The sequence below is a fragment of the Apus apus genome, chromosome 15 (genome assembly GCF_020740795.1).
Source record: "Apus apus isolate bApuApu2 chromosome 15, bApuApu2.pri.cur, whole genome shotgun sequence".
Classification (NCBI taxonomy): Eukaryota; Metazoa; Chordata; class Aves; order Apodiformes; family Apodidae; genus Apus; species Apus apus.
Window position 1 is genome coordinate 13,975,511 of NC_067296.1, and position 25,592 is coordinate 14,001,102.

At 49.8% G+C, this 25,592-nt stretch overlaps 1 long non-coding RNA gene across 1 annotated transcript; it reads right to left on the minus strand.

Annotated features, from left to right (window-relative positions):
• Positions 1–590: 590 nt before the first annotated feature.
• LOC127391008 (uncharacterized) lies at positions 591–15,299 on the minus strand. Its single transcript, XR_007890990.1, has 3 exons — positions 15,205–15,299; positions 3,393–3,783; positions 591–2,674 (listed from the first exon to the last, which is right to left on the minus strand). It is a non-coding gene; the product is annotated as an uncharacterized LOC127391008 (long non-coding RNA).
• Positions 15,300–25,592: the final 10,293 nt, after the last annotated feature.

The following is a 25,592-nucleotide window of genomic DNA, read 5'->3' on the forward strand; positions in this document are numbered from 1 at the left end:
CGCTCACCCACGCCTGCAGTGCTGGGGAGGCAGGGATGCTCCTGAGAGAGCTGCCCAAGTGGACAGAAGGAACATCCAGTGTCTTTCCAAGGGTTGACCAGCCCCTGAAGAACGAGGACTTTTGCTGGTTTTCCAGCCAAAAGGCTCCAGTAAATCCTCTCCTTAGTGACCCTGCTCTCACAGTGAGGTTGGTGCAGGGGAGGACAGGAGACTCGAGGGTGCTGGGCTGGGACCCACGCACTGCAGGGCCACCAAGCAGCATGTGTGGCACCATCGATCAAGGCTTCCCAGCCATGTCCCAACTCCCCCTGAAATCCCTGCACCTACCTCAGATGTGTTGGGACCTCTCCGTGCCCTATGCCACAGTTTGCCCTAGGCAGAGCATTTGCTGGGTATTTTCTGGGGGTGGCTGCAGCCTGCTCTGGTGCAAAGGGGACTTCAAGCCTTTACTGGCACCATGGCCTCTCCGCCTGGCACATCTTGCCCACACCCATGGTTTGCAGAAGAGAAAAGCCCAGGTCTTGCTTGGCTTTGCAGGAGATCTCCCTTTCCCAGCCACAATGTTCCCCAAAGCCCTGTGCCCAGCCCTACCCCCCATCCCCGCCAAAACCAGTTTCCTCCGCTCAGCCTCCTGGGCTCTCCAGCCGGGTTCCTGGTGAGAAGAGGAGAAATTCAGTCTCCCAGGCTGTGATTTTCAACCCGGAATGATTTTCATTACGTCTGTCCCCGAGGCGCAGAGGGGGACAGGCCACACAGGCGCTGAGCAGCCCGGAGGTTGTTGGAGTAAGAAGAAAAAGCGACAGAGAGTTTCTTTGCAAAGTTAATTTGAACCAACCGGCGCCTGGCGGAGCAGGCAGGAGAGCCTGTCCTACAGCAACAGCAGGCATTTTCCAGGGATACCACAGAGCTGAGATGCTAGCAGGGAGGGGAGAGCAAAGGGCTTAAGCAAAATGTTTGGGCACAATTCTATCATGGGCACTCCAGGCGTGTGGAGATGGGCTCTGGCACACGTGGCGGGGACGTGCCCTTGTCTGGGCGTGCAGCTCCACGCCAGGCAGAAGCACCAGGAGAGCCCCACAGGAGGGTTGTGGAAAGCTGACCCCTCCTGTGGGCAGTGCTGGTGGCAGCAAAACATGGCATCCTACACAGGGTATGACAGTTGTTCAATGGGCATCCTCTCTCCAGCCTCCACTGCTCTCGCTTTGTGCCTAATTAATGGAGTTCTATTATTTTGCGTAATACAAGAGCTGCAATAAAGCAGCAATTACTCTGGATGGAACTTGCACTTGGGGAAAAAAATTGTACTTTGGGCTTAGTGAGACACGTCTCACCGTGAGCTGCCGATGGGGAGAATCAAGTGTAAAGAAAACAGGTAAGGACCAAGTGGCTGGAACCAGGGCCAGGCAGGGCTGGGCTCTCAGCTCCCTTGGCCAGGGCAGATGTGGGAACAATGCCTAAAGTATCCTGGGTTAAACAGCCAGGAAAGGAGCTCCAAAGCAGGGCTGGGAAGTAACAGAAGGTCCTCAAGCCAGGATATCAAAGTGGCTTTTCTCAGGACTAGGAAGAGAGATGGAGGGTTTGGGTCTGCTGGAGCAGAGGGATGGCAGAGCAGAGCAAAGATGCTGGGGCATCCAGGCGAGGTGAGCAAGGCCCAGGGATGTATCCTGCTGCTGGCAGGATCTGTGGTAAAAAGAGTCTTTCCAGCATCTCTCCTGCTTTCTTCAGCTCTGTTGCCCTGCCTCTCCTGTTTGGGCAGGAACTCATCCTCACCCCAGGCAGGTAAAACACCCAGCACAATGCTTGGGGCACATCACACAGGGCTTCAGCACAAGGCAGGGGACAGCAGAGCTCCCACCAGCCCCCCCTACTTGCAACACCACCAGGACACAGCCCAAATTACCTGGCTCATCCCAGCCTCTCCCCCCAGGCAGCCACAGCACTCAAGGGAAATCTCAGAGGCTGCTGCAATTGGCTCTAAACCACCAGCCCTGCCAGCTGGTTTGAATTTTCCTTGTGTTTGCAAAGGAAAAAAAAATATATTAAAAGGCCTTTTAATACTTATTCAGGATCACTCTGAAGGCTTCTTTAGCTAAACTAAAACGTATCACTCATGCCTTGCTGGTTTGCATTAACAGCCCGAAGGGGAGTTAGAGCTGGCTGGGCTTGTGTGTCCAATGCCCCAGAGAGCTCAGCCCAGGCAGGCCCTGTGCAGGGCCCAGCAGCTCTGATAGCCCTTTCCTGGTTTATTCCCAGCTTGCTGACACTGCAGCTCCTGGTCCGGGTTAGCTGCCTGCTCTAGCCTCCCAGCTCCAGCTCATAAAGGTTTGCATGTACCTGGGAGGTTCGGTGTGAAGGTAACAGCTCTTCTTGTGTCAAGGCCGGTCATACTGAAGCTCCAAGTGATAAGGATCCAAGTGCCAGGGCTGCTCCCAGGTCCTGCATGGCCCTGCCATCCCCTGGGAGCAAGAGCTGGACACACAGCAAAGGCCAGAGGGTCCCAAAACATACCTGGCAGCACCGTATCAGCTCCACCTGCACCAGGAGGAGGGGGCACAACACCCCACAGCAGCATGTTCCACCCTCCATCTCCCTTCACATCCCGTCGTCCCGGTGCTGCCAGAAACAGGACAGAGCTGCCCAGTGGTAACTGACTTCCAAGGGAGGTCTAATGAACCTGCAGGAAGCACAGCAGAATTACAGCTCACTTTGGCATCTCTCTCAATCCATCCCCTTGCCCCTGGCCCACACACCCACAACATGCAATTCCTCCAAATATGTATCAGGTCAATGGTATCCACCAAACTCATCTTGTTCAGCATCTTCATGCCATCTGGCCTCAGTCTGTCCCCTTTTCCTCTCAGGCTTTGTCAGATTTAATTAAATTTCCTACACATGGCTATTCTTTCACTCAGGGCATTGTCTCCCATGTCTCTATTGCCTGCCTCGTCGAGCTCATTTCATTAGGAATCCACCTCTTGGTGAATGGAGCCATATTCAGGAGGCAATACCTTGCCTGTGTTTGTGTCTGAGTGGGTCTGTTCATGCAGCCCCAGGACAAGACAGATGCCCCAAGGACCCATTCTCAGTGCTTTCAAGAATAAATGGGGTTTCAGATCAGAGCTGTTCATGCTCTGCATTTATTTCCATCGAAGCCATGGTTTGCTTTGCTGCAGGAAATTACAGCCAGGAAGGAGGAGATGGAGGTCAGCCTACCCTGCCCCTGCATTCATTGCTCTCAGAGTTGCAGGTCACACTGCCCAGCACACTGCTGGGACCCAGATGTGCCCACCCTGAGCACAATAGCTCTGTGGGTCTGTGTTTTACCCATCCTGAAGTCAACAAACTCCTTCAGAGCTTCTCTCTCCCTCCCTCCCAGGGAAATCAGATCTCACATGGAGGTGACAATTGATGCTGCCTTCTCTGGTCTCACACATCACATCTCGAGGGGTTCCCCTTGGTGCCTCATTGATCCAGCAGACTCAAAGGAGAACAAGGAATGGTCTCCAGGAGATGAAGGATGAACCCTCCAGAAGAAAGAGAAACGAAGAGCAAAAAGCAGCTTGAAGACCAGCAGGCACCAGCTCCTGGAGGTGTTCATCTGTGGCTTCATCAGCACACTCCTCAAGTTTCCATCCCTCCAAAGAGCCAGGGCTGAGCCACAGCGGTTGACTCCAGGTCGATGCAACAGGAGCACGTTGCCTCCTGCAGACTCCCAGGGGCACTGCAGAGAAGTTGGGCTGACATCCCCAGCCAGCTCGGACACTCCCAGAGCCTCCAGCCGCCCTTCAAAAATGGCAAAAAAACCTCTCGTCACCCAAGAGGCTACACGGCAGGCAGAACCATGCAGGGAGGCACCGGAAACCTGGCTCAGCACCAGCCATCTCAGCGTCATCCAGCCCAATGCCACCAGTTCCCAGAGGCTGGGACTGTCCCCAGCACCGTGAACTTCCCAATAGACACGCAGAAGCTGGAGGTGGCATTAACAATGTGCAACACTGTCCCATGAACACTAACTGAGCCACACACCTTCATCCAGCTCCCCAAGCCAAACATCTCTCTTTTCTGGAGCCTTGAAGTTCAATTTACATCTCTAACCTGACAGAAATGGCAAAATGATGACCAGGCTGGGGAAAGGAACTGGGAAAGCAGTAGTACTAACAGGAACTTCCTGGTTTGGAAATAGTCAAACATGGCATTGAAACACATTTATACTGAAATGTTCTTTACCAATTAAAAAAGATATTCTGATTTGTCTGAAAAGCCTAAAACATAGCAAATATTTTAGATCTCAGCTCAACCCCAAATGAATTTTTCCCTGAGCATTTTTAGTTCAGCCACCGAACAAGGAAACCTGCTCTTCACTCATCTCTACTGTTCCCAAGATAAAGAGTTCAAAAAAATCCCTCAAATGCAGACTTTATTATCGACGGGACCTGTGTTGGGTTGTCAAAGGTGGGGGAGAGATGGACCCAGCACCAAAGCAGCAAGAAAAGCAACACCAAAGCAAAGGCTCCCAAGGCCAACCCTGGAGCTGCAGTGCAAACCCAGGGGACTGTCACAGCCATGGGCTTCACAGGGGCTTGTCCAAAGTCCCCAGGACACCAGCCCCTCTCCTGCTGTGAGCAGTGGACCCGCACAAGCAGGAGCCTCAGGCCAAGCACTTCGGACACAAAGCACTTTTTGGGCCCTAACTCAATCTCGAGCCCAGAATTCAAGATATGCTCCAGATACAGAGCAGTGAAGCAACACAACAACTCCTCTTCCTCCTCCCCCGAGAAGTCCCCATCATCCTTAGAGGAACACATGTTCCAGCAGGCTCCTCTGGTCCCCATCCCATAAGCTGAGACACCCCCAGTCCCCCAGCAGCCCCCTTCCCTGCCCTCCCTGGCCATCCCACCCCTCCCCATGCTCTCCACTCGCAGAAGTAGCTGCTCACTCCCTCTGGCCATTCCCTGCTGGTTCCCATCCCATACATTCCCTTCCATTTAGAGATATTGTCAGTTGAGAATTAGAGCTCAGATGTTTGTTATTTCTAATGTAATTCCAAGCCAAAATACGAGGCAGGACTGTTTAGTCTTTCCCTGCGCTCTCATCACAGAGGCATGGCAGCTGAGTCAGCATTCCACATTCCCCAGCCTGGTGCATTCCCCACGGACAGATGGCAAACTCTTAACTCTTCCAGCAGCTCCTCAATACTTTTACTGCCTATTGCTTTTTTCGCCTCTGTTTATTATTTTTTTTCGAGCTGAAACAAGCAGAGTGATGGGAAAAAGAAACCTCCTGCAGAGCGCTGCTTCAGAGAGCAGATTCCCATGAGGATTCATTTCAGTGGAAACAGCAAGACCTTGGTTTTTTTGGCAGGGTGAACTCAGCAAGGGCTGAGCCCTGGATTGCCCAGCACAGCAGAGCTGGCTTCCTGTGCTGAGCATCCCTGGACCCTCCTCAGGTCTGGCTGCCCTGCCAGCACCTTCCTCATGTCTCTGCCCCCTCCTGGGCCTGCTTTCTTCTCCCAGCAGTGTAAGAAAAGCAGTGAAGAAATTTTTTACAATGAGGGTGATGAAACACTGGCACAGGTGTCAAAGAAGTGGTAGAAGCCCCCATCCCTGGAAACACTCAAGGCCAGGCTGGACAGGGCTCTGAGCAACCTGATCTAGTTGAAGGTGTCCAGTTGCCCTGCGGGCAGATTGGACTAGATGGCCTTGAAAGGTCCCTTCCAACCTAAACTGTTCTATGATTCTATGAGTCCTCACTGTCTGTGCCATTGGCTGGAAGGTGAGTAGGGATGGACAGACATTGCTCTGGCCACCACAGGCAGCAGAGCCCAGGGAGCAAGCTGGTTTCTTCCCTCATGTTGCTTTGCCTTTGTATAAAGCACGAGAACAGCTGCTGCCTGCAGGGCACTTTCCTGGAATTTAATGTAATGCTTAACAAGGATCCTTGGGTTTTTTATTAGTTTTATATTTGTCAGAAGAGCCAGGTCATCTTTGCCTCACTCTAATGCCCTGAGCAGCAGAACTGGCTCTTGTGACTGATGAATATTTCTTACTCAGTGCTCACATCTGTGAATGAGGTGCTAATGCAAAGTAATATCCTGCAGCAATTTCTGCATTAGGAAGCTGGAGAACATCAGCAGAAACTTCCACACAGTTTTCTTAGGAAAGGAAAGAGCTTTGACAGACCAGAACAGACACGAGAGCCCATTACTCCATTTCTACTTTACCTAAGAGAGTAAAGGGGAGCTTCAGGACCTCATTAGTAGAGAAGAGGTAAATGTGTCAAGACACAATCAGAAGACCTTGTTGATTCAGATCATCACTAAAGATGCTCCAAGCACAAACCATCAGATAGGCAGAAAAGCCCCATCCAAACTGTTCTGGGCTTGTCTGAGCTGGCCTGGAGCTGAGCAGCCAGGTCACCCTGGGGTGTGGGTGGCTCTGGGCAGACAGAGGTAACCTAAGGAGCACACCAGACCCCAGCCACACAGACGCCTGCCATCCCTCCAGGCTGGCTCTGTGGGAACATTACAGAGATTTGGGAATGCACAGGGATTTCCTGTCCAGCACTTTCACTGACTTCTGGAGTGGCATCGTGTGGCCCCAAGTCAAGTTCTCTGAAATGGGGATTGTGACACCAATTTGTGCCTCCCAGGAACTGTGCTGTGTTACGTGCTGCAACCCAAACTGCTCAGGGCCCAGTAGCTGATTTTAAGGCCAGGCAGGCCACGGCCATAGAGTGAATTCCCAGGAAAAACAAACAGCTGACACTGCTTTTTGCTGTGCCATAGCTGAAATCCACTGAAGGCAGAGTACAAGTAAAGAAATCCCAGCTGGGAGGATCTGGGGGATGAAGAAAGAGCACAGCTAGGCAGCAGTTAGGTTGTGTTAGCACTTCTACCCCTACATTTCATAGAAATCAATAACACCTTCTGGAACTGAAGCTTTCCCCAGGAAAAAAACAGAAAGGATCACAGCAAGAAGTGAAGATGTGCCTCTTCTGCGTCCACACTAAAACCATCCTTAGGATTGCTCATCTGGGAAGGGCAGCTCTCATGAGAGCTGCAGGGAGGCCTGGCACAGGGCTGGGAGAGCTGCCACCAATCCCTGCAGACAGAGATGCACATCAGCCCCAGCACGGGGGAGCCAGGGATGAGCTGCTGCAGAAACGAGCTCTTCACATCTCAGCAAAAAACCTCTGTTGACACATACCTGCCTGGCTCCTGCCAGAAGAGAACAAGAAGCTGCTTTCATCCTTCTGCATGAGCAGAGATGAAGCTGGAGCCCAGCATCAATAAATTAATGGAACGAGAACTGCCTTTTGAACAGGGGTAGTGCAGTTCTCAGCAAGCCCATCACAGCTCCTGCCATTGCCTCAGTGCATTCAGCTGGCAGGGAAACCACCAAGACAGGCTCTGCTGACACCACAGCAGCTCTGCCCTGATTCTCTGGTGTCCCCTTTGCAACAAACTGCCTTGAGGCCAGGCCACAGCTGTTCTGCAGCACATGTCACGTTGGTAGAAACAACCTCCTCACTGCCCGCTGTGGGGACCAGAGCCAGGAATCCAGGCAGCTCTGAGCCCTCCAGCATTAATGCCCCTGAGTGCAGCAAGCCCCTGCTGACAGCACAGACCCTGGGGCAGAAGCCTCCTTCCCAGCCCCGCTCAGCTCACAAAGGCTCTACCCCCTTGCTCCCCTCACACAGTCTCCCACTGCCTGTCCCCACTCAGTGATTTATTTCTCCTCTGGGGTAGCTGCACTCCCACAGCTGGGAGAAAAAAAGTCGTGTCCTTTGTGCCTGGGGCCAGGGCTGTTTATTTGCACTTCAAATCCCATCCCCAAGGCTGGGCAAAGGGAAGGAGGCTGGCAGGGACACCCTGCTGCCAGCAGCCCCCAGCAGCCCCGTGTCTGCACCAGCAATGGTGAGGAGAGGATCAAAGAAAGCTGCCTCTGACCCCTGCATCTTATAAATGAGAAATAAAATGAGCAACAACTAAGAGGAGGATACACCTGAGGGGCACCAAGACACAAGGGCTGAGCAGGGCTGCAGCCCTGGTAGCTGGCACAGCCAAGGGGCACTGGTGGGATGTGAGGGGAGGCACGAGGGTGGCCCGGAGGCAGAAGAAGCAGGAGAGGTGGGAAAGTAATGCCTGAAGCATCTAAGTGGATGCAAACTGGCCCACAGAGAGTTTGTTGAGTCCAAAAAAGGGATATTGCAGCAAGTGGAGAGGGACGTGATGAAAGACCAGGCAGAAGTTTTAGTTTTAGGAAAGGCTTAACAAGGTTACGCAAGCTCTTGAGGTGGCCAGGATATGAAGACACAGGAGGAGGCAGGAGATAAAGACAGGACTCAGATCCTGGCAGAGAAGCAGCATCCTGGTGTTGCTGAACTCAGGGAAACACTAAGAAGGAGAGGTTAAAAGCTCTGATTTTACCATGTTGTGCTTGAGCGGGTGGCGAGACATTCATGGGATGTCAGAGAGCTCCTCCGAGATATGAACTTGGGCACGAAGCAGAGAGCCTGGAGCAGGGATACATGCCTCTGAGTCATCACCATAGAGATGGTATTTTAGTGTAGCTGCAATGAGATTGCCCAGAGACAGGATGCAGAAGGAGGGACACAGCTCCATGAGCTCCTACAGCAACCCAGCCTCCAGCAACAGCCCAGCCATCAGCCACTGCAGAGGACAACAGGTGGCCAAAACTGGGACATGCTCCAGGCAGGGCTCAGAGCCAGACCACAGCCATGGCCCTGCCTCGTCTCCAGGGTGTGATTTGGGCCCTCTTCAGAAGATGTCCACCTCTTCTCCATCAGCCACACAGGAAATCAAGGTCCCCAAACCATCAGACACTGAATTCAAGCACTTTGAAGAGGACAGAGCTGAGTCCTCCCTCTGTAAAGCAGGGGGATCCCCACGCTCACACAGAATCACAGAATCCTAGAATCCTAGGGGTTGGAAGGGACCTCGAACGATCATCTAGTCCAACCTCCCTGCCAGAGCAGGGTCACCTAGAGCACATCACACAGCCTGCTGTTAAGTGACACAGCAGCCCCATCACCACTTGGCTGGGAAGAGAAACCCCACACGGAGCAGAGCTGAGAGAGGACTGAGACCTCCTGGCCTCCTCCTCCTGCACATCCTCTCTGACCTCCAGTGCCTGGAAGTGCCATCTCATCTCCCTCTCCAGGCAGGGGTAGGAAAAAGGGTGCTTATGGTGCTCTGGGCATCACCCCCAAGCATTTTACCCCCAGGCTTCATGCCCCAAGCTGTGGTTATTCCCGGAGAATCTGACCAGAAGGTGGCAGGCTCAACTCATCTGTGGATGATGGCATGGGACGATGGCCTTGGGACAAAATTGCTGGTAACACAGTTCTATCCCCTCACCTCAAAAGGAAGCCAGAGCACCAAAGTACTGGAGGAAGAGGAGAAAAACAGACTGTTCAAGCTTCCCTGAAAAGCAACCTGGAAGAGCAGTTCCTACAGTCAAGGCCAACGCCTGCTGGGGACACAGTCGGACTCAACACCAGAGCTACTGTGGGGAAAATGGCCAAGCTGGTATTGTAGGAGATGGTTTCTCTCTGCTCCCGTTTCAAATAACTCACATGGATCAATGGAGAGGAGGAATAAGTCTGCATTTCCAGCCATCCCTCCCCACCCCCAGCGTTCTGGTCCCTGGGAGAGCATTTGAAACACTGCAATCGCTATAATTAGAAGTAACACTCACTTTCCAAGAGGAAACTGTGCAAAAGGTTGACTTCCTCTTTAATGCCATTTCAACTCGTTAGCAGCTACATCTCTGCAGCTCCAGAGCAAGGGGATTTGCTGAGCAGCCTGGATCACTAACAAGAAATGAGTTTCCTCCCACTCGGGTGGGGATTACTCGCTCCAGGCACCAGGTACTAAGATGCAGAGAATACTGTGATATTCTGTCCACTCCCTTTGCAAGGAGCAGAGGCCAAAAGCATTTTCAGTTACTCGTTATCTCATCACTATTATGCATTGTCCCCCAGGGCTAATTAACACCACTGCACACAGCACTGGCTTGGGAATGCCAAAGACATTGGGAACTTCGTTGCTAGAGCTTTCAACAGGGCTACAAGCCACCAGCAAGCTCCTTGTGATTCCATACAAGGAAATATTCACAACATTCAATAAAAATAGCCTCCATCACTACATGTTATAATCACATCAGGGAGTTTCCAATCTCTGCAGTAATAAATGATGCCCTCCCTCCTCACCAAAGCATTCACCCGGAGTGCTCTGCAAACACTGATTAACCCTCCCGACACCCGAGGATGGGCACAGACCCTAGTCAGCAAAAAGGCACAAAAAGCATGGCAGGGACTCAGCACCAAAGCCTGGACAATAATGGCCATTTTCTCTAACAAACTCAGCAACACAAGGCAAGCTTACACTGTCTCCTGCCTTTTCCAGCCTTTCTGACACCTTAAGGCCAAAAGAAACTGCTGCATTCTCTCTGCAGGTTCCCCTCTCAGAGTTATTTTTACTCTGAGCCCAGGAACTTGTGATGGATAAAAGCACCTCCCGAAAGGCACTCAGCCTTAGTGCAGGATTATGGAGAGGTGAAGAAACTCCTCAGCTCCCTTTGGCAGAGTGTTCCAGTGGTTAAATCTCTCGCTGTTCCAAATGTTTGCCTCCTCTCTAATTGGAACTCATCTGCATTTTGCATCCAGATGTTGATCCTTACTGATCCCTTCTCTATCCCATCACAGAGCTACCTCCTCCGAGCAGCATGTTATTCAGACACCACAATCAACTTTTTGCTAAGTTAAAGGCCACTTTCATCTCAGAAAGACATCAGACTCACTACTGAATGCTCCTCTGGCCATGGCAGCTCACGACAACAAAACCTTGGGAATTTCTGTAATTAATTCAGAACCCCTCCCTAGCCCCTCATTAAATTCACCAGATAAACTCAGGCTCTCTCTCAACCAACACTGACATGGAGGGCATTTCAGCACCCAGCCCTAAGATGGTTTTCTGAATACAGATTTGGGCTCGGTTCATTTATCTACAGAAACCCCTTAAAATATTTTTTCCCAACTTTTTTCAGGCAAGTAATCAGACCACATTTTTTTTCTCACTCACTTAAATCCAGCCCCAGAAGTCAGACGTGCTATCCCCATGTTGTGTGTCACCTTTGACCTCCTCTGTAATGCCAGAATTAGATGCGTGTGTGTCAGCCTGAGCTGCTGATTCCTCCTGCCTCCCCAAAAACATCTGCAAGGCAGTGAGAGGTTTCTATGGAAGCCATGGCTCCCATACAAGGCAACTGCTCCCAGGCCAGCGAAGGGCAGCTGGGAAGGCTTGACCAAGTAAGAGTCTTACTTGGCTGGGCATCACTTCAATCTCTACAACAGGGAGGGAAGGCAAAATACAATCAACTCACCCAAAAAAATATCCTGTGTTTCTTGTTTCCAAAGGGTGCTTGAGTTTCTGCAAAAGTTACATTCACCCCAGACAAGTGCAGAAGAAACTCTGTTAAATATCTTCCCTTCTACCCCTCACTTTGCAGGGAAGAGTGCCTTGGACAGGTAAGTTCCTCCACCAAATCTGTTGGTGTTTGCTTCAAATGTGCAGATTTGGTATTTAGGAATATAGTTTAGCACTGGACTCAGCAGAGTTGGGCCAATGGTTGGTAGATCTGGGTTATGGTTGGACTAGATGATCTTCAAGGTCTTTTCCAACCAGAACAATCCTATGATCCATGGGCTGTACCTCCCCTTGCAGCATAGCTGGGGTGTGCAGGGGCAGGCTCCCTGCAGCAGGGCTGAGCACCAGCTCCTGTCCCTGGCCAGGCTGCGCCTGCCTGGGAGAGTGCAGGACCCTGGGGAAGCTCAGGTCACCCCACACACCCCTGTGCAGACCTGGCCTCATCGTGATTTGAAAGAGAATTGCACATGTCAGGCAGATTAGGAGGTGACAGGCAGGCAGGCTGCCTTTTAAATAGTCTTTGTATTCTTCCCATGACATCTATCTGCCAGAGTTTAAATTATGATTCTTACTTACAGCTTGCAAAGGATTTAAAATGCTTACATCCCTGTTAAAAACTGAACTACCAAAGCTTGGCTGGATACTACATTTTTTAATCCACAATGAAAGCAGCTTGCTGCATTTTAAGGGCTGCAGAGCTCTCATGGAAATACCCTGCAAACACTGAGCTCCTCCTAATGACCAACCTGCTACAAAGGCAGTTTGGAGCCAGAGTTGGATCCCAGATACATCACATCTGTGCTGAAGGGAGTCCACCAAAACTCGTTCCTCCTTCTGGGTGAGGGATCAGAGTCTGGATGTGCAGTTTGTCCTGTTTTGAGACATCACACAGGCTTTAACTTTGATCAAGCGGGCCCAGATGCTGGCAGGGACACAGAAGAACTGATTTAGCTGCCTCTCACCCCAGCAAGTGCAGGCAGGGAGCAGCAAGTCCCAGAGCTAACTGCTTTCAGCAGGACAAGCTGCTGTTGCCCACCAAGCAAAGCAGCTCTATGTCCTACATGTTATGCTTCCCCACAGGGAAGTGTGGCAGCAGTGGGGTACCATGGTGCCCCGAGCACTGTTCGGGCACTCTCCAGCTGCAGCCAGGTCCGAGGTTCTCCACCTGAACAGACTGCAAGAAGGTCTTCAGCTTCCCAGGCTGCAGTAGCCCTGCCAGCCCCTCCACACCCAGGCACAAGGGGGACACAAGGCAGGTTCCCAAGGGCATCACTTGCCCAAGCCTTTGGAAAAGCTCTTTTGTAGCATGAACCACAGATGATGAAATCCCAGGGCAGACCTTCAGTTCTCCTTAGCCTTTACTTATCATCCTCTTTAAGACAGCTGGTTTAACTTCCACCTTCCCATGCTGAGCATAGCCTGCTGTCTGCAGGAACTTCATTGCTCCAGGCAAGCCCCAGACTTCCCAGATTCTGGCCAAAAACCAAAGCATGGCCAGAGCATGAAGAGCACAGCAGCTCTCAGCCCATCCCCTGCCCAGTCCTCACACTCTTCGCTCGCTCTCAAGCTCTGTCCTGGTTTAACTGTTGCACTGACGGAGAATTACAGACCTTGACCTACCAGGGAGGGTGAAAAAGGGAACAGGAGTCCACCCCTGACTGAGATACAGAGACACTCTCACCATGAGGGACCTCCCCACCAGAGGCACATGATCACTGCCAGATACAGTGCCTACAGCTGGATCTCACTGCCAGGGAAAGGTCTCTCACTTCTGACTATTCTGTTTATCCTGCTGAAGACCATAATCATTTTACTAATTGTTTGCGTTTGTTTGGGTTTTGTTTATTTTGGGTTTTTTTCTTGCAAGCTCCTATTTCCATCATGTGCCACACTCCCTCTGCTGGCAGGCTGGCTTGGGCTGGGGAAGGGGAAAAAAACAATCCTGTTCCCACTGCCTGGAGAAAGTCACACCACACTGCCCAGGCCTTGGCTTCACTGAATGTAAGCACTGGGACCTGAGAGTGGCATTCTTCTGCCAGCTCTGCTCCTCACAGCCCGGTTGTGCTGTCCTGCCAACAACAAGAAATGGGCAGTTTGCTGAAATTCAAGCAGTCTTTGCTTTAGGGGGAGAGGTCCTTACACCTGAGTCACATCAACAGCAAAGAGGCTGGTATTGCTGATGGTTTTGAGCTGTGGCCTTCAAAGGAAGACATGAGTCGTTAACACCCATGACAAACTGTGAGCAAAACCATGAATGAAAGCAGGTCTTGAAAATCCTGATGCCAGCAAACCTCCTGAATGGCAGGGAGCATCCCAAGGGGAGGCCACAGCAGGGAGCCCTCCCAAGCCCCCAGCCAGGAAACATGCTTCCCAGAATCCCAGCAGCACGTTCTCTGACTTCAGGCTACCTTTTTGTTTTGTGTATGTGACAAACAACCCTTAAACCCACCCCAGCACAGCAGGGAGGGCTCCTCACACCTCACCCTTCTCTGCCCCAGCGCTGTGAATTCTTCACAATCCAACACCACAACTCGCCCAGTTTTCCCATGGGGGTCCTTCCTTTCTGTGATACCTCAAGCAAAGCCCAGTGCAAGAAAGTCCTTTATGCTTCAGAGAAAGTTCCTCATCCATAGAATGACTACTGGGAGCCTGGGAGCTGCCTCCCCTTTCTGGAAAGGTGGAGAATGGGATCAAGCCAGGGGTCTGGCAGCATCTACAGTGCTACTTTCATCATCAGAGGAGAAATCTTTCCATGGACATGAGTATAAGCCAGCAGCCAAGTCATTAACCTAGGAGTAGACTGTTTTACAACCCTATTCAGCAGGGAAGTCAGGAAATGCTAAGGGCACTCTTAAAAAAATCAGCCAAATAAAAGGCAAGACATCCCCATATAGACACTTTCTTGCTACAACTATTAATAAACATTGCGTCAATCTCTGAAGGTCAAAGCAATCTTCTCCCCTGGTGGAAGCTCTTATGGAGATTTTTGAGCTGCATTTTATGCCTAAATGTGCATCTTTAATGGTGCAATTTTACATCTGCTCAGGTAAAATGCCTTGTTGTGCCTTTACTTCCTTCCCTGGCTTTATTATACCTATTTGGCTGATGATACTTAGCCATGAGAAAGGAGAGAAGCTGGGGAATAGGAATGGAGTACCTGAGAGTACTTCTCTTCGTAGTAATAAAAAAAAAAACAAACCCAAAACAGCCACATGAAGCAACGTACTTCAGTACCCGTTTACTGAGACTTCACCATATGCCTTATCCTAATACCAAAAAAAAACACTTAACTAACGTAAGACCCCTGCATTCTTCTGCTAAACAAGCCATTTGCTTCCAGCTGCAACATGCAAAGGAAAAACAAAACGACTGTGAAGGGCCCAGAGAGGCACAAAGGCTGCTTGACACAGACACCCTGCTCCAGAACCTCCTAATGAAATCTCCCGTGGCTGGAGCACGGAGCAGAGATCAAGGATCCTGCACACAGCCCAGGCCTGCAGGCAGGAGCTGCTGCTGGAAACCCCTCTAAAAAACTCCAGTAAATTAAACCACAGAAAAACCGGCTCTTCTCTCTGCTGGCAATGAGAAGGCAGTAGAGAGCAACGGATGAGGAAAACTCAAATTGGTTCGCCCATGAAAATAACGGCAATTGGGAAACATTGCCGCAGCCAGGTGCCCCCCAAGAGCTGGGCCGCCGCCCCGGGGCAGGGCTGGCCGCCACACCCGCGCCCACACCCGGGCAGGACAACGATTACCAGGATCACGACCGCGGTTCCCGGGGAGCTCAGGGGGCAGCGAAACAGCCCGACCTCGCCTCGCAGGCCCCGCAAGGCCCCGCAGGCCTCGCCCCCACAGCGCCCGCCATGGCCGCCCCGTCCCTGGCAACCGCCCGTAGCAACGCCGAGCCACGCCCCCGCCTGGCCACGCCCCCGCCTGGCCACGCCCCTCCCGCCTGGCCACGCCTCCTTTAAACCTCGGGGGCCCCCCCCGCAACGCGGCCGCGTTGCCTAGCAGCGCCGTGTCCATGGCAACGGGCGTCCGCAGGCGGCGGGATGCGCAGGCGGGAAGGGGGACGCGGGGGGACCGGCACCCCCGGCACCGGCCGGACGGGCAGGGGCCGCGGGGAGGGGCGGAGACGCGGCCCGGCTCGGCACGCTGCCCCCCCGAGGTCCCGGGGCCTCCTCGCACTGGGAGCGGTAGTGAGGGAGGAGAAGGGAAGAGGGAAAACCCTGCCGGCAAATATCCCTTTGGGGCTGGGGGCAGCCCCGGGGCCTCGCCCTGAAAGGAAACCCCAAATCTGTAGGGGGGGGGGGAAGGCGGGGTGTGGGGATTCCCAGCAGGACATGCCAGAGCTGCCAGCCCAGGCGGCCAGGCCTGGTGAGGAGGGGTGCCAGGGTGCTGCTGTGCCATGGCCCGGGTGAAAGTTTCCTCTACATCACGGTGGGCAACAGCCTCTGCTGTTAGGAAGGGTCTCAGCCCAACGCTGGGGGCAGGGGCAGGTCCCCACGATGCCTTTTCCCAGGACACCAACCTGTGGGGTGTCAGGATTCAAAAGGTAATTCCCCAGTGATTTTGGATCAGGTTGTATTCCTCAATCTGTCATTTCTCCCAGGCCTTTCTGGGGAAAAAGGCAATTAAAACAAACAAATAAATAAATACATATACATCTGTATATCTATTTCTGGCCTGTTTCTTCAGTGTCCATGGGAAATTAGACTCGTGGTGTTTGAACCCAAACACCTTCTCCTGGGGTTGTTCTCAGGCAGAGTCAGCATCAGCTGTGTCAACAGACAGACCTGTGAGGTTGTCTGTGGTTTGCTCCAGCAATGTGTGTGTTACAGAGGTTTTCTAGAGAGCTTGGCTGGGTTTGGGGTTTGGTTGGGGCTTTTTTGAACCTTACGTTTTATTTAGGAGACGTACTTACTATAAAGGATAGTTCTTGAGGTAAAAGGGGCTTTTTGCTGCCAAGAGCAACATCACAAAAACCGGATTTCTGTAGCTCTCATACCCTCTTCCCTGCCTGTTATTGGTAGTTACATAATGTTCAAAGAACCTTAGGCAGAAGATGTAGGAAGACACAATTTCTGCTACCAAAACCTACTGTTCTGAGCTACAGAAACAACAGTGAGTGACAGGTGGCAACAGGCAGGCCAGGGAGAAGGCTACAAGAGATCTCCAATTGTATCAGTTTAATGAGTTCTTTCCTTATCAGCTCCAGTCCTTGTCCAGATCTGCTAAGCAGCTTTTCTTAGAGATCGAATTACTATGAAGTGTGTGGCAGCTCCTTTTGTTACACAACTGACCAGATTTTTCACAATTCAGTCTCTAAAGAGCTGAACTGTTTTCAAAGCCAGATTTGAGGCCGTGGGGCCTCCACTCTCCCAGGCAATACCCAGGGCCTCACAGGGAGCCTGTGGTTGTATCCAGGATGTCTTGGGAAATACTTTGGAGTAGCCTAGGAAATGCCACTGGAAAATGAAGTGCACTGAAGCAATCCTTACTCTCCCTTCTTCTGCCCAGGGAATAAATCCAGCTCAGGAAAGGCATCCATGGGGATTACCTTAGCCCCAGGTCTTCCTTCTCCAGGGCTCTTTGGTAACTTTCAGAGTAGTGTAGAACAAGGACCTCACTTGTCTCATTTCTACCATCATGAAAACCAATGTTTTACCATGGACCACAGGAACACCAGGGGCTGGACCTGCTCTTGAGAACCTGGGTGAGCTCTAAACCTCAATGTGCAACCATTTTTAGACCTTCAACCCTCACAAAGACCACCTCCATCAGCAAAGAGAAACCTGGAAACTAAAAAGCCAAACCACAGGTGGACTTTGTTTGTGAGGTACTTCTTTTTCCCCCAACAGATCTGAAATTGACTTGTGCTTTATAAACTGCAAATGTAAAATGTGACTATACTGATACCTTTTGTGCATAATATTTTCTTAGAGGTGCAAAAGCTTTTCCCCTCAAGGTTCTTAAGATGTTTTTTTGTTTAGCTATGAAAGTCAGGAAATGAAGTGACATTTTGCATGGAAGATGAAGGCTCTCAACACATCTCAGGTGCATGAGGACAGGTAGGGCTGCTGATGCAAGGGACCCTTGCAGCCCCACAGCTGAGGGGGGGGTTTTTTCTCCATGAAGACTCATCCCTCCAATGCTCAGGTGACACTTAGCAGGAAAATATATTTCAGCTTTGTAGCAGGAGTTGACAGAATTGATGCATTACTGCATTTGGAGATTTAAGACACATGAACAGGCAGCCAGATCTTCACTGGCTCTGATTAAATTAAGTCCTGAGAAATCAGTCTCCTGAATTTCTATTTGCAAGTAACCAAGAGCATGGAGGTGAAAGCCTGCACTTTGCTACAGGCTCACCAATAAAATGTTTTAATGAACTATTTAAGAGCAAGTCTTATCAAAAACTATTTGAGTTTGGCTTTATTTAGGGACCTTGACAGAATTTAAGGTTTTCCAGCTTCTGGTGGCTACTGACCTGACCTGCTTTGAAGCCATATAGATTATCTGCAAATCAGCCACATTTCCTACACAGTAAAAGAAGTCCATGCAGAAATGCACAAGCACCTTCACTGAAAAAATGCCAAGTGTATATATCCACACACACAGATTTGTACACAAATTCTGGAGGTGCACCCTGTGCCCTGCTTGTGTGCACAGTTGTTTGTAGGTGTTTTCAAAACCTGTAGCAAACGACTGGCTGGAACCGAAACTCTGCGCTGGCAGTTGCAGTGGCTGCACAAGCTGGCATGTCAGCTTAGAAACCACCTCATGCCACTCGAGGCAAAGAGGTATTGTGCTGCTGCCTTTGAACCTGCACACCACATCAAGAGTGAAAGGAAAACAACACGACAAGGACCTCAGTAAACAGGGATTATCTTGTTTACCGAGCGCTTAAAAATGGCCAAGGCAGCCTCGAGTGCTGCAGGAGCCAAGTACTTTGCCCTGTGTCTATAACAAGGTCTCCTCATGCCTTGCCTGCCTCCCACATGGTGTATTGAGTCGAACAGGACTCCCAGTTGGTGGGGCCTTCACCAGACAGCTCGGTAGAACTTCAGAAGTTTCCTGAGCAGGTTTGGCAGGAGCAGCGAGAGCTGGGAGACAGAGGGGCTGTATCCCACCAGGAGCCAGGGAGGTTTCCAGCAGAATTCCCTGGGCTGTGGGCAGAGCCAGAGGGAGCAGGAGCAGCTCAGGGGGTATTAACTGAGGGAGGGACACCTCAGTAGGTCAGCCATCCCACTTGCAGAGTCCAATGTCATCCTTAAAACCACTTCCTCCTTCTCAGCAGCAGCATCCTGTGCCATTTCCTGCCCTGTTTTGTAAGAGCAGCACAAATGAAAGGATTCCTCGTTTATAGAAAGCCATTTTCTGTCTTGAGCAGCTTTTCTTTTAAATCTGCTTACAAACCCCCTTTTGAAAGCAATTTTCTATCAATCTTTCTTTCTCTCTTTCTTTCTTTCTTTCGGAATTCAAGTTATTTCTCTTCACAGTCAAAATCCTTTTCCTGGCTTTATGTTGGTTTGGTTTGTGCTTTGGTGTTTTGTTTGTAATACAGTTATTGTTAACATAGAATCCCCCAAATTCACTATTTCTGTTACAAAATACATTTTCTGAGATGCACCAAGTTTTCATTGCAACCATAAGAGCTAATTTTCCACTTAAATCACATCCTGATCTTAATAACTACATTCAACTCAGGCTTCATTTCAAAAAAGAAATTAATTTCCTTTCCATCCTCATCCAAAATCCACTGCAAAGAGCAAATGTAGTCGGTCATTTACATGCCCCATGCTCCACTGCTACAATGGTCAGGATATCACTCCCTCTCACAAGCAGTAAAGCTGCTTATTCAGTGCTTAAGGCCAAACTCTAACACCACTTTGGTAGATCCCAAACTGAGGAAAGCTGGCATCTTCTGGCAGCTCCTGAAACAAGCTTTTGGCAGAAATTTAACCTCCTTTTCACTCAATTAGATTATTTTAGTCTCACTTAAACTGCCACCCACCTTCCACTGTGTTATAAAGCCTCCAAACACCTTAAATTTACTTCTTTTGTATTAATATGTAAATTAAATCAATTTCCCTTCCTGCTAGTCATGTTCATCAGGGTACAAATCAATCTAAGGAGAACCCAGCTGAGGCAAAGGCAGACAGCTTGTACTCCACCAAATCCCACTGCTCTGAACATGTTATTCTCCATGTCTTGGCTTGTCTGCTCAGAGTCAAACCCATCTACCCAATTTCTTTTGTTATTGAGAATATTGTCAATGAAATAAGCCTGAGGATCTGTGTGGCACAGACAAAGTAGAAGGTTAGTCAGGGCTGTGGGGACCAAACGCATCTGTTGCTCCTGACCAGCAGCATTTCCTGTGATAAGAATAGTCTCTGGTTACCACAGGCTGTCACATATTTATGCACAAATTCCAGTTTCTGAGAACTCAATGAGTGTGCCTCGGGCTGCCCTTCGTGTGAAACTTGACAGGTTTGGTTCACACGGCTTGGGGAAAAACAATCTCAGCTCCTGTAGTGAGTCCATGGGTTTGTACCCATCCTGCCCAGGGCTCTCAGCTCCAGCAGGCACCTCACCACATTCCAGCCCTTATACCTGTGTTTCATCCACCTTTAGTATAATTTTCACCTGCAGCCACTGGCCACCTCGTGTCAATCTGCAGTCAGTTATGTTGAACGCTGAAGGTTGAAACCAGGAGCTTCAAGTTTCATTCTAGAATTCAGCTATGACTCCATGGAACCTGTTTCAGTAGCAAGAAGCCAAATTCAACAGTAGTTTCTATTTTGCACAGACTGTTTTCAGTTGTTGTTGATCTAATCCTGTCCGACTTCTCTGCCTTGACAACATCCTAAATGTGAGCCCCCTGTGTTTATGTCACAGTCCTTTATTCAAGAGCTGTGGTTCCTCAGTGCTGGGATCTGGCCAGTGCTCACCAGCTGCCTTGCGTGCTGCAGGTCCAGGTCAGCAGCAGCAAGTGAGGAGCCTAAGAATGCTCCCACTCCCAATTTTCATATGGGTGCTGATGTTTGCAGTCGTTACTCAGCTAATTACTCTTCGTGGTCTCAGTAAAATGAGGATTTTGCTGCTTGGGATCTTCCCAGGCCTCTTATGAGGATCAGTTGGTTAATGTATGTGGAAGGTTAGAATAAATATGATGCTTTCTGAACAACAGATGTATTTCTTGATTGTCCAAGTATTTGATGTCCAGTGGCTTCTACCTTCTCTGTCACTTTCAGCCAGAAGTAATCAGCACCCACCAGTCTCTAGCATCTTTGCACATTTATACTTGGCAAGCCTTTTGTGTCCTTGACTCATGCTCTCAGCTCAGGCTGGTGCTGGGGCAGCCACTGGTGACCTTGGTGTTTGGACTAGGATTGAATAGAGTTCCAGGAACCCTGCCTGGCCCAGCCTCCTCACTGCTGTGAGCTGGGGTTGCTCCAGCTCCTCAGTGGAGCTGTGCTGACTGACTCTGCCCAATTCCTTCCTTAGAGTGCAGTTTGGAGCAGGTCACAGACTGCCTTGGAATCAAGGAGCACTGTGACTCTCTCAAGATGCCCTTGACAAGCCAACATGGCCTGAGCTACTGAAACCAAACACAAGCCATGGACAACTTTCCCTGTGGTCCCTGAACATTTCCAGTATTTCACTGTATAGGTGAAATCATTCCCTGTTGTGTTTCTGCTGTGGGTTTTCTGCTTCCATCTAGAGATGGCTTTCCTCAGAGCTTGTAAACATCCTTCTTTAATCATCTCAGTTGGACTTTGAATCTCCTGAAGTAGCAGGGACCAAGTGCAGTGTCTGTAACGCCCCATCTGTCTTCTCTGGAGCTGCACAGAGCAGAGCCAGGGGACCTTCGGGCTCATCCGAAACTGTTACACTCAAATGAAACCTGAACTAAAAGAAGTAATTCCTGGAAAACAAAGGGGAAAACCTGAGGCCAGAGTTGGCAGCCTTAGTGCAACAGCAGTGATATGTCATTGTCTGCATATTTCTAAACTACACTCGAGAACAGCTTCCAGGAGCTCCCAAGTAGAGGTGCACACACACATAGCTCTGGCAGATGGTTTCTCCTTACAGGAGAGAGGGCTCCTTGGGCTATCCAGGCTCCATCCCAAATACAGACTAAGCTGTTTGGCACATTGCAGCTCAACTACCTGCACAAGCTCTCAAGTGGACCAGAGCTGGCTTTTTCCTGAGCAGAGGATTTGAACAAAACAAAATAACCTTGATAAAGTAAGACTGGGTCACTGTAAGAGCGATGCCCCGTGTGGTGCAGGAATCCCAGTGGAGGTCAGGGTCCTCTATTATTAGGCAGCCAACAGATGTCCTGCAGTCAAGGTGGAGAAAACAAGCACAGTATGAGAAATGACAAAGATTTGAGTTTGCTGGGGTTAAAGCACAGGTCAGCATCAAAGCCACAGGCAAGCTGCATAGCTTCTGAGCCTGAAAGCAATACTTTTATTGACTGGCTGTACCAGAGAAACAACTGGTGCCATGATTAGTACTAATGCCAGTGAGATCTCTTCTAGCCACTGCCTTGGCCCGATGCCTGGATATTTTTTCATGTAAAATAAACCAGGTAATTCAAGAAACCTCTGTCCTCATACACAAATGCAGTTCTCCTGTCGTCTTTTTCTGTTTTCCCCTTTAGGTTGCTTTGCAATTCACAGCTGAAATAAAGGTGGTTTCAAGACAGAGATTCACACACACAGAGGGCTGTCTCCAATCCAAAAGCATCCCTCCATTTAACACAGCCCAAGAGAAGGCAAGGTATCTGAGTCCAGTGCTGAGAAAATGAAAACCACGGTGGCCTCCCACCTCTCCATGATGGAAAACTGCTACTTCAAAGAAGCCAACCTAGCATAGACAGAGAGTAGAAGAAAGAGGCCAGGGTCTAAAGGCTAAAGCCACAATGACCTTGCAAGCTGAGATTCTGCCATCAGGAGCTGGGGGTAAGTGAGCTACCCGTGGATCTCCCAGCAGGGATCAGGCTGCAGCAGGGAGAGGCAGGGCTGATGACTGCAGTGTATCCACCAGACTTGCTCAGACTACCCCAAAGTGTCACTCTTCAGATGTTCTCTCTATGATTAGGACCAGGAAGAGCAGAAATAAAAAGTACTTTTTTTATGTACTCTGTGTGTTCATGTTTCTCCCCTGCTTTTCTTGGGGGGCTCTAATGAAATGGCATGAAACGGAGGGAAAACATTGCAACAATTATCACAGACATTTTTGCACGTGGCAAAATTCTCTTGCCTTGCATTGGAGGAGACACGAAATTTGATACAGAAGTTTGAACCACAGCTCTACGGCCCGTTATGCCAGGTTTGAGCACTACTGGATCATTTAGCAGGACAAATTCAATCCAGATCATGCCTGGGCACACAATGAGGTTTCTGTGGAATTAGCCAGAGTCCATAACACAGCGTTGATGCTGGCTTGGTGCCAGCAGCAGGAAGAAAGACAATATCTAATCTGGCATGAAGCCTGCCAGTGCAGACTTCATGGCAGAACTTCTTGAAGAATTCTGAATGGGATCAGTGCTTTGGGTTCTGTGGTCTAGCATTTTGCAACTAGGAGCCCTAGAGCCAGATTTCTTGTTTCATTAACCTGTGACCATTTCTGCAAAGTTCAAAGTGTCTGTTTCTCCATAAATTCTCCTCTGGTTCTGCCTCCTCACATGAGCCCCTTGTCCCATTTGAGGTTCTTGCTGTAGCACATCACAGGGCTGCACAATACGTAGCACATATTCAGGATCTCTCTCTCAAGAGCCTTTCTGTGTTGCTCCCAAGGTGCTGCAGAATTGTACCTGCAGGGAATCGTGTGTAAGTTCTGTAACACAAACATCAGAGCTGTTAGTTAGACCAGCCCAAGGGATGCACGTTCACTGTCCTCTGCTTGCACAGCTCCCACCCTGCAGCCATGGGAACTGTCAGCACCCATCCCTCAATCCACCTCTCTGGTGGTCATCAGTGGCATCTGATTGCTGCAGGGACCTGAGCTCCTGCAGGTCTCCATAAGACAGACCTGGTGTTGGAAAAGCCTGTGCTTGCTGCCACTCACAGAGGTGCTGTTTCCTAAGAAAGCTGACGCAGTGCCAGGCTGCCATTCACTGAGGAACTTGGAAGAGTCTTCCCTCTGAGCTGTTTTACCTGCTGACACTTCTCAGCCAGTCGGTTTTACCAAAGTAATCCTTCAAATTTACAGCTACAGGCTGGAGTTTTCTCTGTGTATTCTCTGGGAGAAAACCCATTCTGGAAAAGGTGCTTATTTTAGAACACACAGCCTCAGGGAAGATATTTTCCCCTAATCCTAAACTAAATGATATCATACTTGGCTAGTGCTGTAACCATGGTACTGAAGTTATTTATGACTCTGAAATTAACGCTATAGTTAGCAACACTGGAACAGGGTTTCTTCTATGCTACTGTCCAACTGCCTCCCTCCCCCTGCCCGAGGCTACACTGGAAAGCAAGACAGAGTGTCTCCAGAGGGTCTTTAATTTACAATAAACATGTCAGCCTTTACTGATTTCCCCAACTTGGCAGCACACAAGTGGATATCCACAAAGACGCATCTTCTAAGCAAAACAAAGCACTTGGCTACCTTCTTATTGATCTTATTTTGTTAGGAGATTTATTTGGTTTTGTTTGGTTTAGTTCCTCAAGTAAATGTTAATTTCTGTGAAAGGACCTGGAGCTCCAGCGTGCAGAGCCAGGACTGGCAGGAAGAGGGAGGGCTCAGTTGTAAACTGCTCATCAGCTCTAACATCAGGGAATCACCACAAGAGCAAAGAGGAGAGGTCAGTTTTTATGCCTGGGACGCTCTGTGAGAGTGGCTTCATAGAAATGGATAGCTTGTGTACACATGACATCTGGGGACCAAACCAACATTAGTTCAGGCTGATCCATCTGCAAAGATCCCAAAGAGAAGGTTGGGAAGAATCCAGTAAAGCAGAGAACTGAAGAAACACAGAAAACCACAAAATGCTGTATCTCTCCTGGTCAAAGATCAGACAGCTCCCTGCTGCCAGGGCACAGATCCCTGAGGGAAAAGCTCTTGGCCACATCCCGAGGCTCGGGCAGCAGCCTGGTGGTCCAGGCACCTCCCTGCTCTCCTAAGGGACTCACTCCAGCAGCAGCAGCTTCTGCATCCCTCACACAGCTCATCACCTCTCACCAGGGAACAAGGAGAAGTGTAAAACAAAGAGTCAATAAAAATATGGCAAATAAAATGAATACATCAATAGTGAAATGCAAAAAGAAAAAAACGGAGGAGAAAGGAGATCCAGGCAGAGAAAGTCAAGTAGCATGAAGAAGTGATGGGATACTGTGCTGGGATGCAAGGGGAGAAGGGCAGCCCATCCTCTGATCCATGACAAAGGGCAGTTGGAGAGAATTTAGCTCTTGTCACGAAACAGGCAAGCCTGTCCCCACCCTCAGTGCCTGCCTTCAGATAGCAGCCTGGCAGACACAGCCTGGCATTTTTGGTCTCTCATGCCACTACCTTGCTTCCATCTGATACAGCAGTCTGACTTCATTAACCTTCTTATGCTGTCTTTGCACACAAGTTGACACAGCAGTCTAGTTCTGCTCACCCCAAGAATAATGAGGAGCCAAAGCCCCCTGGTTTGGAGCTTTTCAGGTGCTCTGGCCTTGGGCCCAATCTGATTTACAGCTCAAGTTGATGGAAGAATGTCCCGAGGCCTTCAGGCAGAGGTAGGTAAGGCATTCTGGGAAAGTTTCTTGGGGAGAATGCAGCATTTCTTTGGGGTTTCAGTTTTATTTTGGTTTACAGTCTAAACTTCTAATTCCCAGAGCCACGAATCTCCCGTTGCCTTCGTGGGATTTATACTGGAGCCACTTGGCTGGGTTTTGCTCTGTCTGACACGATTGCCTTCTTTCTGGTTTGCTTTTTTTTAAAAAAAATAAAAATAAAAAATTTCTCCTTTTGACCACAGGCAAAGGAAATAAATCAACTGATACCCTGCCAGCAAACTGCCATGGGTTCTCTGAGACCCAAGGCATTTCTCCTGCCCTGACAGAGCATTAGAAAAAAAAAAAAAAACAACCAAAACCTGGCTGATAATTTGGACAGGGTTCAGGTATGTTTGTGCACATACCAG